The sequence below is a fragment of the Saccopteryx leptura genome, chromosome 3, assembly GCF_036850995.1.
Source record: "Saccopteryx leptura isolate mSacLep1 chromosome 3, mSacLep1_pri_phased_curated, whole genome shotgun sequence".
In the NCBI taxonomy this organism is placed as follows: domain Eukaryota; kingdom Metazoa; phylum Chordata; class Mammalia; order Chiroptera; family Emballonuridae; genus Saccopteryx; species Saccopteryx leptura.
Window position 1 is genome coordinate 200,045,754 of NC_089505.1, and position 10,528 is coordinate 200,056,281.

The window sequence follows — 10,528 nt, forward strand, 5'->3', positions numbered from 1 at the left end:
GGCCTTCTTTATCTCTTACTATACTCTTTATTTTAAAGTCCATTATGTCTGATTTAAGTATTGCTACCCCAGCTTTTTTATCATTTCCATTTGCATGAAATATTTTTTTTCAACCTTTTATCTTCAGTCTTGTGCATCTTTTTTTTTTAGGTGTGTCTCCTGTAGACAGCATATGTATGGGTCCTGTTTTCTTATCCACGCAGCTATCCTATGTCTTTTGATTGGATCGTTTAATCCATTTACATTTAAGGTTATTATTGATATGTAATTGTTTATTGCCATTTTATTTTTTAAAATTGTATTTCTCTTTTGCTATATTCTTTTCCTCCTTTGATCTGTTTACAACAGGCCCCTTAGCATTTCTTGCAGCCTTGGTTTGGTTGTAGTGAATTCCTTGAGGTTTTTTTTTTGTCTGGAAAGCTTTTTATTTCTTCTTCAATTTTAAATGATAGCTTTGCTGGATAAAATAGTCTTGATTGTAGTATTTGTTCTGCATTACTTGGAATATTTCTTGCCATTCCCTCTGGCCTCAAGTGTTTCTATTGAGAAGTTGAAGTCATCCTTATGGGTGCTCCTTTTTAGGTGATAGACTTTTTTTCTCTAGCAGCTTTTAATATTTTCTCTTCATCACTTAGCTTTGGTACTTTAATTATGATGTGTGTATTGGTGTTGATTTCTTTGGGTTTCTCTTTATTTTATTTTATTTTTATTTTTTTTAATAATTTTATTTTTAATGGGGCGACATCAATAAATCAGGATACATATATTCAAAGATAGCAACTCCAGGTTATCTTGTCGTTCACTTATGTTGCATACCCATCACTCAAAGTCAGATTGTCCTCTGTCACCTTCTATCTAGTTTTCTTTGTGCCCCTCCCCTTCCCCCCTTTCCCTTTCCCTCTCCCTCTCCCCCCTCCCCCCATAACCTCCACACTCTTATCAATGTCTCTTAGTCTCACTTTTAAGTCCCACCTACGTATGGAATAATGCAGTTCCTGGTTTTTTCTGATTTACTTATTTCACTTCGTATAATGTTATCAAGATCCCACCATTTTGCTGTAAATGATCCGATGTCATCATTTCTTATGGCTGAGTAGTATTCCATAGTGTATATGTGCCAAATCTTCTTTATCCAGTCATCTATTGATGGGCTTTTTGGTTGTTTCCATGTCCTGGCCACTGTGAACAATGCTGCAATGAACATGGGGCTGCATGTGTCTTTCGTATCAATGTTTCTGAGTTTTGGGGTATATACCCAGTAGAGGGATTGCTGGGTCATAAGGTAGTTCTATTTTCAGTTTTTTGAGGAACCACCATACTTTCTTCCATAATGGTTGTACTACTTTACATTCCCACCAACAGTGTATGAGGGTTCCTTTTTCTCCACAGCCTCTCCAACATTTGCTATTACCTGTCTTGTTGATAATAGCTAATCTAACAGGTGTGAGGTGGTATCTCATTGCAGTTTTGATTTGCATTTCTCTAATAACTAACGAAGATGAGCATCTTTTTATATATCTGTTGGCCATTTGTATTTTTTCCTGGGAGAAGTGTCTGTTCATGTCCTCTTCCCATGAGTTTTATGAGTTCTTCGTATATTTTGGATATTAGGCCCTTATCTGAGCTGTTGTTTGAAAATATCATTTCCCATTTAGTTGGCTGTCTGTTTATTTTGTTATCAGTTTCTCTTGCTGAGCAAAAACTTCTTAGTCTGATGTAGTCCCATTCATTAATTTTTGCCTTCACTTCTCTTGCCTGTGGAGTCAAATTCATAAAATGCTCTTTAAAACCCAGGTCCATGAGTTGAGTACCTATGTCTTCTTCTATGCACTTAATTGTATCAGGTCTTATGTTTAGATCTTTGATCCATTTTGAGTTAATTTTAGTACAGGGGACAAACTGTAGTCCAGTTTCATTCTTTTGCATGTGGCTTTCCAGTTTTCCCAGCACCATTTATTGAAGAGGCTTTCTTTTCTCCATTGTGTGTTCTTGGCCACTTTATCAAAAATTATTTGACTATATATATGTGGTTTTATTTCTGGGTTTTCTATTGTGTTCCATTGGTCTGAGTGTCTATTTTTCTGCCAATACCATGCTGTTTTGATTGTTGTGGCCCTATAATATAGTTTGAAGTCAGGTATTGTGATGCCCCCAGCTTCATTCTTTTTCTTTAGGATTGCTTTGGCTATTTGGGTTTTTCATAGTTCCATATAAATCTGATGATTTTTTACTCCATTTCCTAAAAAAATGTCATTGGAATTTTGATGGGAATTGCATTAAATTTGTATATTGCTTTGGGTAATATGGCCATCTTGATTATATTTATTCTTCCTAACCAAGAAGAAGGTATATTCTTCCATCTCATTATATCTTTTTCGATTTCCCTTAACAATGGTTTATAGTTTTCATTATATAAGTCCTTTACATTATTTGTTATATTTATTCCTAAGTATTTATTTTATTTTTTGAAATTGTGAAGGGGATTGTTCTTTTGAGTTCATTCCCAAATGTTTCATTGTTGGCATATAGAAATGCTATTGACTTCTGTATGTTAATTTTGTATCCTGCGACCTTACTGTATTGGCTTATTGTTTCTAGTAGTCTTTTTGTGGATTCTTTGGGGTTTTCGATGTATAGGATCATATCATCTGCAAAAAGTGATACCTTTACTTCTTCTTTTCCGATATGGATGCCTTTTATTTCTTTGTCTTGTCTGATTGCTCTGGCTAGAACCTCTAGTACCATATTAAATAAGAGTGGAGAGAGTGGACAACCCTGTCTTGTTCCTGATTTAAGGGGGAAAGCCTTCAGTTTTGTGCCATTTAATATGATGTTAGCTGATGGTATGTCATATATGGCCTTTATCATGTTGAGATATTTTCTTTCTATACCCATTTTGTTGAGAGTCTTAAACAAAAAATTGTGTTTTATTTTATCAAAAGCCTTTTCTGCGTCTATTGATAAGATCATGTGGTTTTTGTTTTTTGTTTTGTTGATATGGTGTATTACGTTAACCGTTTTACGTATGTTGAACCATCCTTGATATTCTGGGATGAATCCCACTTGATCATGATGTATTATCTTTTTAATACGTTGTTGTATTTGATTTGCTAGTATTTTGTTTAGTATTTCAGCATCTGTATTCATTAGAGATATTGGTCTGTAGTTTTCTTTTTTTGTGCCATCCTTGCCTGGTTTTGGTATGAGGGTTACGTTGGCCTCATAAAATGTGTTTGGAAGTATTGTTTCTTCTTCAATTTTTTGGAAGACTTTCAGTAGAATGGGAACCAAGTCTTCTTTGAATGTTTGATAAAATTCGCTGGTATAGCCATCAGGGCCTGGACTTTTATTTTTGGGGAGGTTTTTAATGGTTTTTTCTATTTCTTCTCTACTAATAGGCCTGTTTAGGCTTTCTGCTTCTTCTTGACTCAGTCTAGGAAGGTTGTATTGTTCTAGGAATTTATCCATTTCTTCTAGGTTGTTGAATTTAGTGGCATAAAGTTTTTCATAGTATTCTACAATAATTCTTTGTATATCTACTGTGTCTGTGGTGATTTCTCCTCTTTCATTTTGGGTTTTGTTTATTTGAGTTCGTTCTCTTTTTTCCTTTGTAAGTCTTGCCAAGGGTTTGTCAATTTTGTTGATCTTTTCAAAGAACCAGCTTCTTGTTCTATTAATTTTTCTATAGTTTTTCTGTTCTCTATTTCATTTATTTCTGCTCTGATTTTTATTATCTCCTTTCTTTGGCTGGTTTTGGGTTGTCTTTGTTCTTCTTTTTCTAGTTCCTTAAGGTGTGAAGTTAAGTGGTTCACTTGGGCTCTCTCTTGTTTGTTCATATATGCCTGAAGTGATATGAACTTCCCTCTTATCACTGCTTTTGCTGCATCCCATAGATTCTGATATTTCGTATTGTCATTTTCATTAGTCTGTATATATCTTTTGATCTCTGCAGTTATTTCTTCTTTGACCCATTCATTTTTTAAAAGTATGTTGTTTAGTTTCCACATTTTTGTGGGATTTTTTCCTCTTTTTTGCAGTTGAATTCTAGTTTCAAGGCTTTATGATCAGAAAATATGCTTGGTACAACTTCGATTTTTCTGAATTTGCTGATGTTGTTTTTGTGGCCCAACATATGGTCAATTCTTGAGAATGATCCATGTACACTGGAGAAAAATGTATACTCAGTCACTTTGGGATGAAATGTCCTATAGAAGTCTATCATATCCAGGTGCTCTAGTGTTTTGTTTAAGTCCACTATATCTTTGTTGATTCTCTTTTTGGATGACCGGTCTAGAGCCGTCAGCGATTTATTGAGGTCTCCAAGTATGATTGTATTTTTGTCAGTTTTTGTTTTAAGGTGAATAAGTAGCTGTCTTATATATTTTGTTCAGGAGCATATATATTAAGAATTGTTATGTCTTCTTGATTCAGTGTTCCCTTAGCCATTATGAGATGGCCATTTTTGTCTCTGAGTACTTTTGCTGTCTTGTAATCAGCATTATCAGATATGAGTATTGCTACGCCTGCTTTTTTTTGGATGTTATTTGCTTGGAGTATTGTTTTCCAGCCTTTCACTTTGAATTTGTTTTTATCCTTGTTACTTAGATGAGTTTCCTGTAGGCAGCATACAGTTGGATTGTCTTTTATAATCCATTCTGCTACTCTGTGCCTTTTAATTGGTGAGTTTAATCCGTTTACATTTAGTGTAATTATTGACACTTGTGAGTTCCCTATTGCCATTTTATAGATTGTTTTCTGTTAGTTTCGTGTCTTGCTTGATCCTTCTCTTTCGTTTTTCTATCTTTTGTTTTTATTTGGTTGTATTCCATACATCTTTTCTCTGTTACTATCTTTTTTAAATCATGTGCTTCTGTGGTGGTTTTTTCAATGGTGATTACCTTTAAGTAATGAAAAGGGTTCCTACCCTGTTCATTGTAGTGCACTATTTTGTGAGTACTTTTGCACTCCATCGTCCTTTGCTACTGTTAATCTCCATCCTCTCCCCCCACCCTTTCTTTTTGTTGTTGTCACAGTTTAAATTTGGTTTTATTGTGTTCTTCTTGGAGCTTTTACTTGTGGCTTTGTTTTTTTTTTTTGTTCTTTGTATCTGATTGGAGAACCCCCTTTAGTAATTCCTGGAGTGGGGGTTTTTTGATGATAAATTCCCTCATCTTTTCTGTATCTGTGAATGTTTTTATTTCTCCTTCATATTTAAAGGATAGCTTTGATGGGTATAGTATTCGTGGCTGAAAGTTCCTCTCTTTCAGGACTTTAAATATTGGGGTCCACTCTCTTCTAGCTTGTAGAGTTTCTGCTGAGAAATCTGATGATAATCTAATGAGCCTCCTTTATATGTTGTATTTTTCTTTGCCCTGGCTGCCTTGAGAATTTTTTCTTTGTCATTGGTTTGTGCCAATTTCATTATGATATGCCTTGGAGTAGGTTTGTTGGGGTTAAGAAAACTCGGAGTTCTGTTTGCTTCATGAATTTGAGGCTTTAGTTCTTTCCACAGGCTTGGGAAGTTCTCATCTATTATTTGTTTGAGTATGTTCTCCATTCCATTTTCTATCTCTTCTCCCTCTGATATACCTATTATTCTTATGTTATTCTTTTTGATGGAGTCAGATAATTCTTGTTGGGCTATCTTATTTTTTTTAATTTTTGAGTCTCTTTCTTCTTCTCTCTTGTGTGCCTCAAGTTGCTTGTCTTCTATTTCACTAATCCTCTCTTCTATCTGACCTGTTCTATTAGCTAAGCTTGTTACTTCGTTTTTCAGCTCGTGAATTGAGTTTTTCATCCCTGTTTGATTTGTTTGTATAGTTTCAATTTCCTTGGAAATATATTCTTTGTGTTCGTCGAGTTGTTTTCTGAGCTCCCTAAATTGCCTTTCTGTGTTTTCTTGTATATCTTGGAGGATTTGTAGGATTTCTATCTTAAATTCTCTGTCATTTCGCTCCAAGGTTTCCAATATATTAAATTTTTTCTCCATAGATTTTTCCTCATCTAGCTGTGTTACCTCTCTTTCTTTTATATCCATGATATTCGATTTTCTCTTCCTTAATGGCATCTGTGGGTGGTTTTGTTGATAGTATTAATGAAATTTAATAAAGAATAAAAAGTTAAAAACAATAAAAAATAAAAAAGAGTTGTTTTTTTTAAAAATTAATAATGAAATAAAGAAAAATAAAATAAAATAAAAAAAAAAGAAAAATTATTTTCCCTCCTCCTTTTTTTTCTCTCCTCTCCTCTCCCCTCTTTCTTGAGAAAATCTTGTGGTGAACTGTGAATTATATTTTACTAAATAGAACAAACAATACCTGTAATGGAGGGCCTGAATTGAGGAGAAGTAATAAAAGAGCAAAAAAAAAAAAAAAAAAAAAAAAAAAAAAAAAAAAAAAGAGAAAAAAAGGGCGTATGGACCCACAAAATGCAAATAAGAAAAATATTGGGTCAAGAATAAAATGATTTGCTTTTAGGTGTTGGTTGACTAAGAGTTATGATGAGAGGAATAAGAGGGAAACAGGAAAATGTGGGGACAAATTAAAAAATTACTATTGTATTTAGTGGAACAAGAACTAAATAAAATGGAGAGCCAGGGATGGGAGCACTGCTAGTGTGTTAAAAAGGTGAAGTAAATACCCCCCAAAATGCCACAAACATAAGTTTGAGTCCCAGATAAGATATTGGTCGTTATTGAGGTTCGAATGAGAGGAGACGTAAAGGGGAAAGGAAGAAACTAATATAGAGGGAGAAAAGAAAGAGAGAGAGAGAGAGAGAAAAAGAGGGAACCACTAAAAGAAGAAAAAAGAAAAAAGAGGAGAGATAGAGAGAGAGAGTTAAGGGTTTTGGAGTGCAACCCTCATAGAGAGAAAGGAAGAGGAAAGAAAAGATAATGGGAGATGTAACACTTATGGGTAGTGTAGTTCAAGGAGAGGAAAGAGTAAGACCAGCAGAGAGTTAAATGACCAAATTGGAGAAGGAATAAAAAATATCAAGAATGAAGATAAGAGAAACAAGCAAAAAAATATAATAAAATGGGATAGGCTATGAAGTCTGCGTATTATTCTTGATTTTGAGAGGTTATATTCTAGCTTTTTCTTTTCTCTCCCTCTTCCTGGTCAGTGACTCTGTACCTCGGGTTCTGCCCCTTTGGCATGCTCAGGTAGAGGTTTGCAGTTGATAAGTCTCTATGGCGATGTCGTGTATTGTGCTTCAGTCTCGTTGGCAGTCGAGGCTCATTAGCATTTATAGGCTCTGCCAGTGAAAGAGTCTCTGTTCCTGGAGCCTTTCTCCTAGTCTTTCCTTCCTCAATTAGTAGCCTGATAATCCAGCTATGGGGTTGCTGCTGCCTCTGCCTGGATAGTAAGAGGCGCAAAGAGCTGGCAACTCCCCACTCTGTTCCCACTCAGCACAGGGCTCTGGGTAAGGCTCAGTCAGTCACAGCTGCTAGCATAATCAGGTGGGGCTTCCGCCCACTCAAAGACCTCTGGCTCTGCCACTCTGTCCAGTAACACAGGCACTCACTTCCGAGGCACTTGGAGGAATCTCTCGCCCACTATCTGTGCGCGCATATCAGGATATCAGGCTAGCAGTCTCACACTCTGAGTGAAACCCCCACCCGCATGGAAAAGTTCAAGCGTTGGAATTGGCTTTCGCTCTGTCCCCATGCGCGGCTTTTTCAAGGCGCTGGGGCGGCCGGAGATTCCGCTTTTTGGCCCACACTAAGGCCCCTGACTCTGCCCCTCTGTGGGATAACATGGGTGGGCACTGCCGAGGCACTTGGAGGAATCTCTCGCTCACTATCTGCACGCGCAGACCAGATTATCAGGCCAGCAGTCTTACCTGAGTGAAACCCCCACCCGCACGGAAAAGTTCCGGCGTTGGAATTGGCTCTCGCTCCGTCCCCATGCGCGGCTTTCCCAGGGCGCTGGGGCGGCCTGGAGATTCCTCTTTTGGCCCACACAAAGGCCTCTGACTCTGCCTCTCTGTGGGACAACATGGGCGCACACTCTCAGGGCTTTGGAAGGAATCTCTCACCCACTATCTGCGCGCGCCAACCCGGAGATTGGGGAAAATGGCTGCCCCACTTGTCTTTCTTTGTCTGGGTTTGGCGCGAGTGTTAGCTTATATTGCCCGGGTTGCCACAGGAACAGTTTTTCCTTGGCCTGGATCTCTGTGCTACGGCCTGGTTTGGCCGTTTGTGCCATGGCCTGGATCTATTCACCCCCTTTGCCCGCCTCAGTTTCTATATTCTCAGTTCCCAGTGAAAGCCCTGCTGTTTAGGTTAGTGAGGAAGGCGGAGCATTTCTTACTCCCTATTTCCTTTGGGGTTTGATTATATATTTAGCCAATTTTTCGCTCGACCATACCTTTGGGTGTATTGTGAAACATCTGGAGGCTCCAAGGATAGGTTTTTCTGTTTCTGGTTGAAGATCTTGTTGAGTTTTGGGGGAGATTTATCAGTATCGCTTCCTACCGTGCCATTATTCTGATGTCATCTCCGGGTTTCTCTTTAATGGAGTTCTCTGTGCTTCCTGAACATGTGAGATGTTTTACTGCCTTACTTGAGGGAAGTTTTCAGCTATGATATGCTTGAACAAAGTCTCTATCCCTTGTTCTTTCTCTTCTTCTTAAAAATATGGAATGCTTCACAAATTTGCATGTCATCCTTGTGCAGGGGCCATGCTAATCTTCTCTGTATTGTTCCAATTTTAGTATATGTGCTGCCGAAGTGAGCATAAAAAGTTTTTTTATTCAGTTAGCAGAGGGGAGATAGACTCCTGCACATGGCCTGACCAGGATCCAACTGGCAACCCTCATCTGGGGCTGATGGTTGAATCAACAGAACTGTCCTCAGCACCTGGCCCAACTCTCAAACCAACCTAGCCACTAGCTATTGGAGGGGAAGACGGAGATAAGGGGGAGTGGGAAGGGAAAAGAAACAGATGGTCGCTTTTCCTGTTTGCCCTGATGGAGATTGAACCCGGAACATCTGCACACCAGGCCAATGCTCTATCTACTGAGCCACCTGGCCAGGGCCTAATTTCTTTAACTTTAGGAAAGCAAAATGTTTGTGTGCCCCCAAATTCATGCCTTGAAATTTTAATCCCACCCAAACAAGATGGTATTTGAGTTGGGGTCTTTTGGAAATAATTAAATTATGTGGGTAGAGCTTCCATGAATGACATTAGTGCTGGTATAGAAGAGGCATGGAGTTTTCTTTTTCACTCTTTACACATGAGGATACCATGAGAAGAGGGCTGCCCATGAACCAGGAAGTGACTCTCATCACACACTAAACTTGCTGGCAGCTTGATCTTGGACTTTCATCCTCCAGAACTGTGGGAAAGAAATGTTATTTCAGTTACCCAGTCTGCTGTAATTTTGTTTTAGCATCACAAAATGACTGAGATCATTGGTAATAGAAATGTGAACTCTTCATGTATACATGGTGCAGTCTGGGCATTTTTGTTCCTCACCAGACTTTATGCACCAGATCTGTAAGCTGGTGACAAGCTTCTATGGTGTGCCCCTCCATGGGAGGGTGAAGTTGTTCTGGCCCCTTTTTCACAGTACTGAGAGGTGTGTGCAGGGATCTGCTGTTACTACAGTGTTGCATGGCAAGGATTGTAGCACAGACAAGCCCTGTGGACCGGAGTCTCATTTGGTGTCTGCTGTTTTTGTGAGTATTTGTGTTTTTAAGTTATGCTTTTCTGGCCTGTTTGATGTTCTTTCTGGCACTTTGGAGTTTCCCTTTTATTCTTTCAAGTGTGTTTGAGTGCTATATTTCTATTTGTAATGGTGAAGGGGGAGGGGCATCTAACATCAGCTTGGTCACCCAGTCTGCCATATTGCTGGGATTCTGAGATCTTTTATTTGAGCGACAGGTTGCCACTGCGGTCTCTGTGGTGCCTTGTGTGTGGAGACTGGGAACCCCCTGTGCTGTGAAATGCCATAGTGACTGAGGTGTCCTCGGTGGTCTAATCCATGCCCGGCACACCTAGAGGTATGGATTATACTGATTGGGAAAAAAAGAATGTGCTTAAAATCTCAGAAGTTTAATGGAACAAAGGTATTTCACTTCTGGTAAGGAGGAATTCCAAATTTACAAGTTACAAGAGAAATTTGTGAAGAAAAGATTTGCAAAAGCAAGCAGGGCACAAGGACAGATCTTTTCAAAAAGGGCTATAGCTGATTAATCTTTCTTTGTGGTCCTTGCAGGTGAAAATACAATGAAAGATAGATTATATTTGACACACCCCCTAACTGCACATTCAAAGGATTTCCTTATAAATACAAACATCATTTTTAAAAATTGTATGAATATGTTTTGTTCTGTAGGAGACCACATGCATACTAATTAATTGTTTGTAAGACTTTGTGAGCAAATGTGTTTACTGTCTTTAAGTCCAGAAATTTTTAGGGTTTTATGTTCAATGTTGTATTTTCTACTGTCAGGTAAGTCTAGACATTTTTAATCTACAATGTAATAATAACAGTAGGTACTTAATGGAATCTTCTGTTTATT

The 10,528-nt window shown here is 38.0% G+C and overlaps 1 non-coding gene across 1 annotated transcript; it reads right to left on the minus strand.

Moving 5' to 3' along the window:
* Positions 1-8,632: 8,632 nt before the first annotated feature.
* On the minus strand, positions 8,633-8,739 carry LOC136401876 (U6 spliceosomal RNA). Its single transcript, XR_010750801.1, has one exon. It is a non-coding gene; the product is annotated as a U6 spliceosomal RNA (small nuclear RNA).
* Between the last annotated feature and the right edge of the window lie 1,789 nt (positions 8,740-10,528).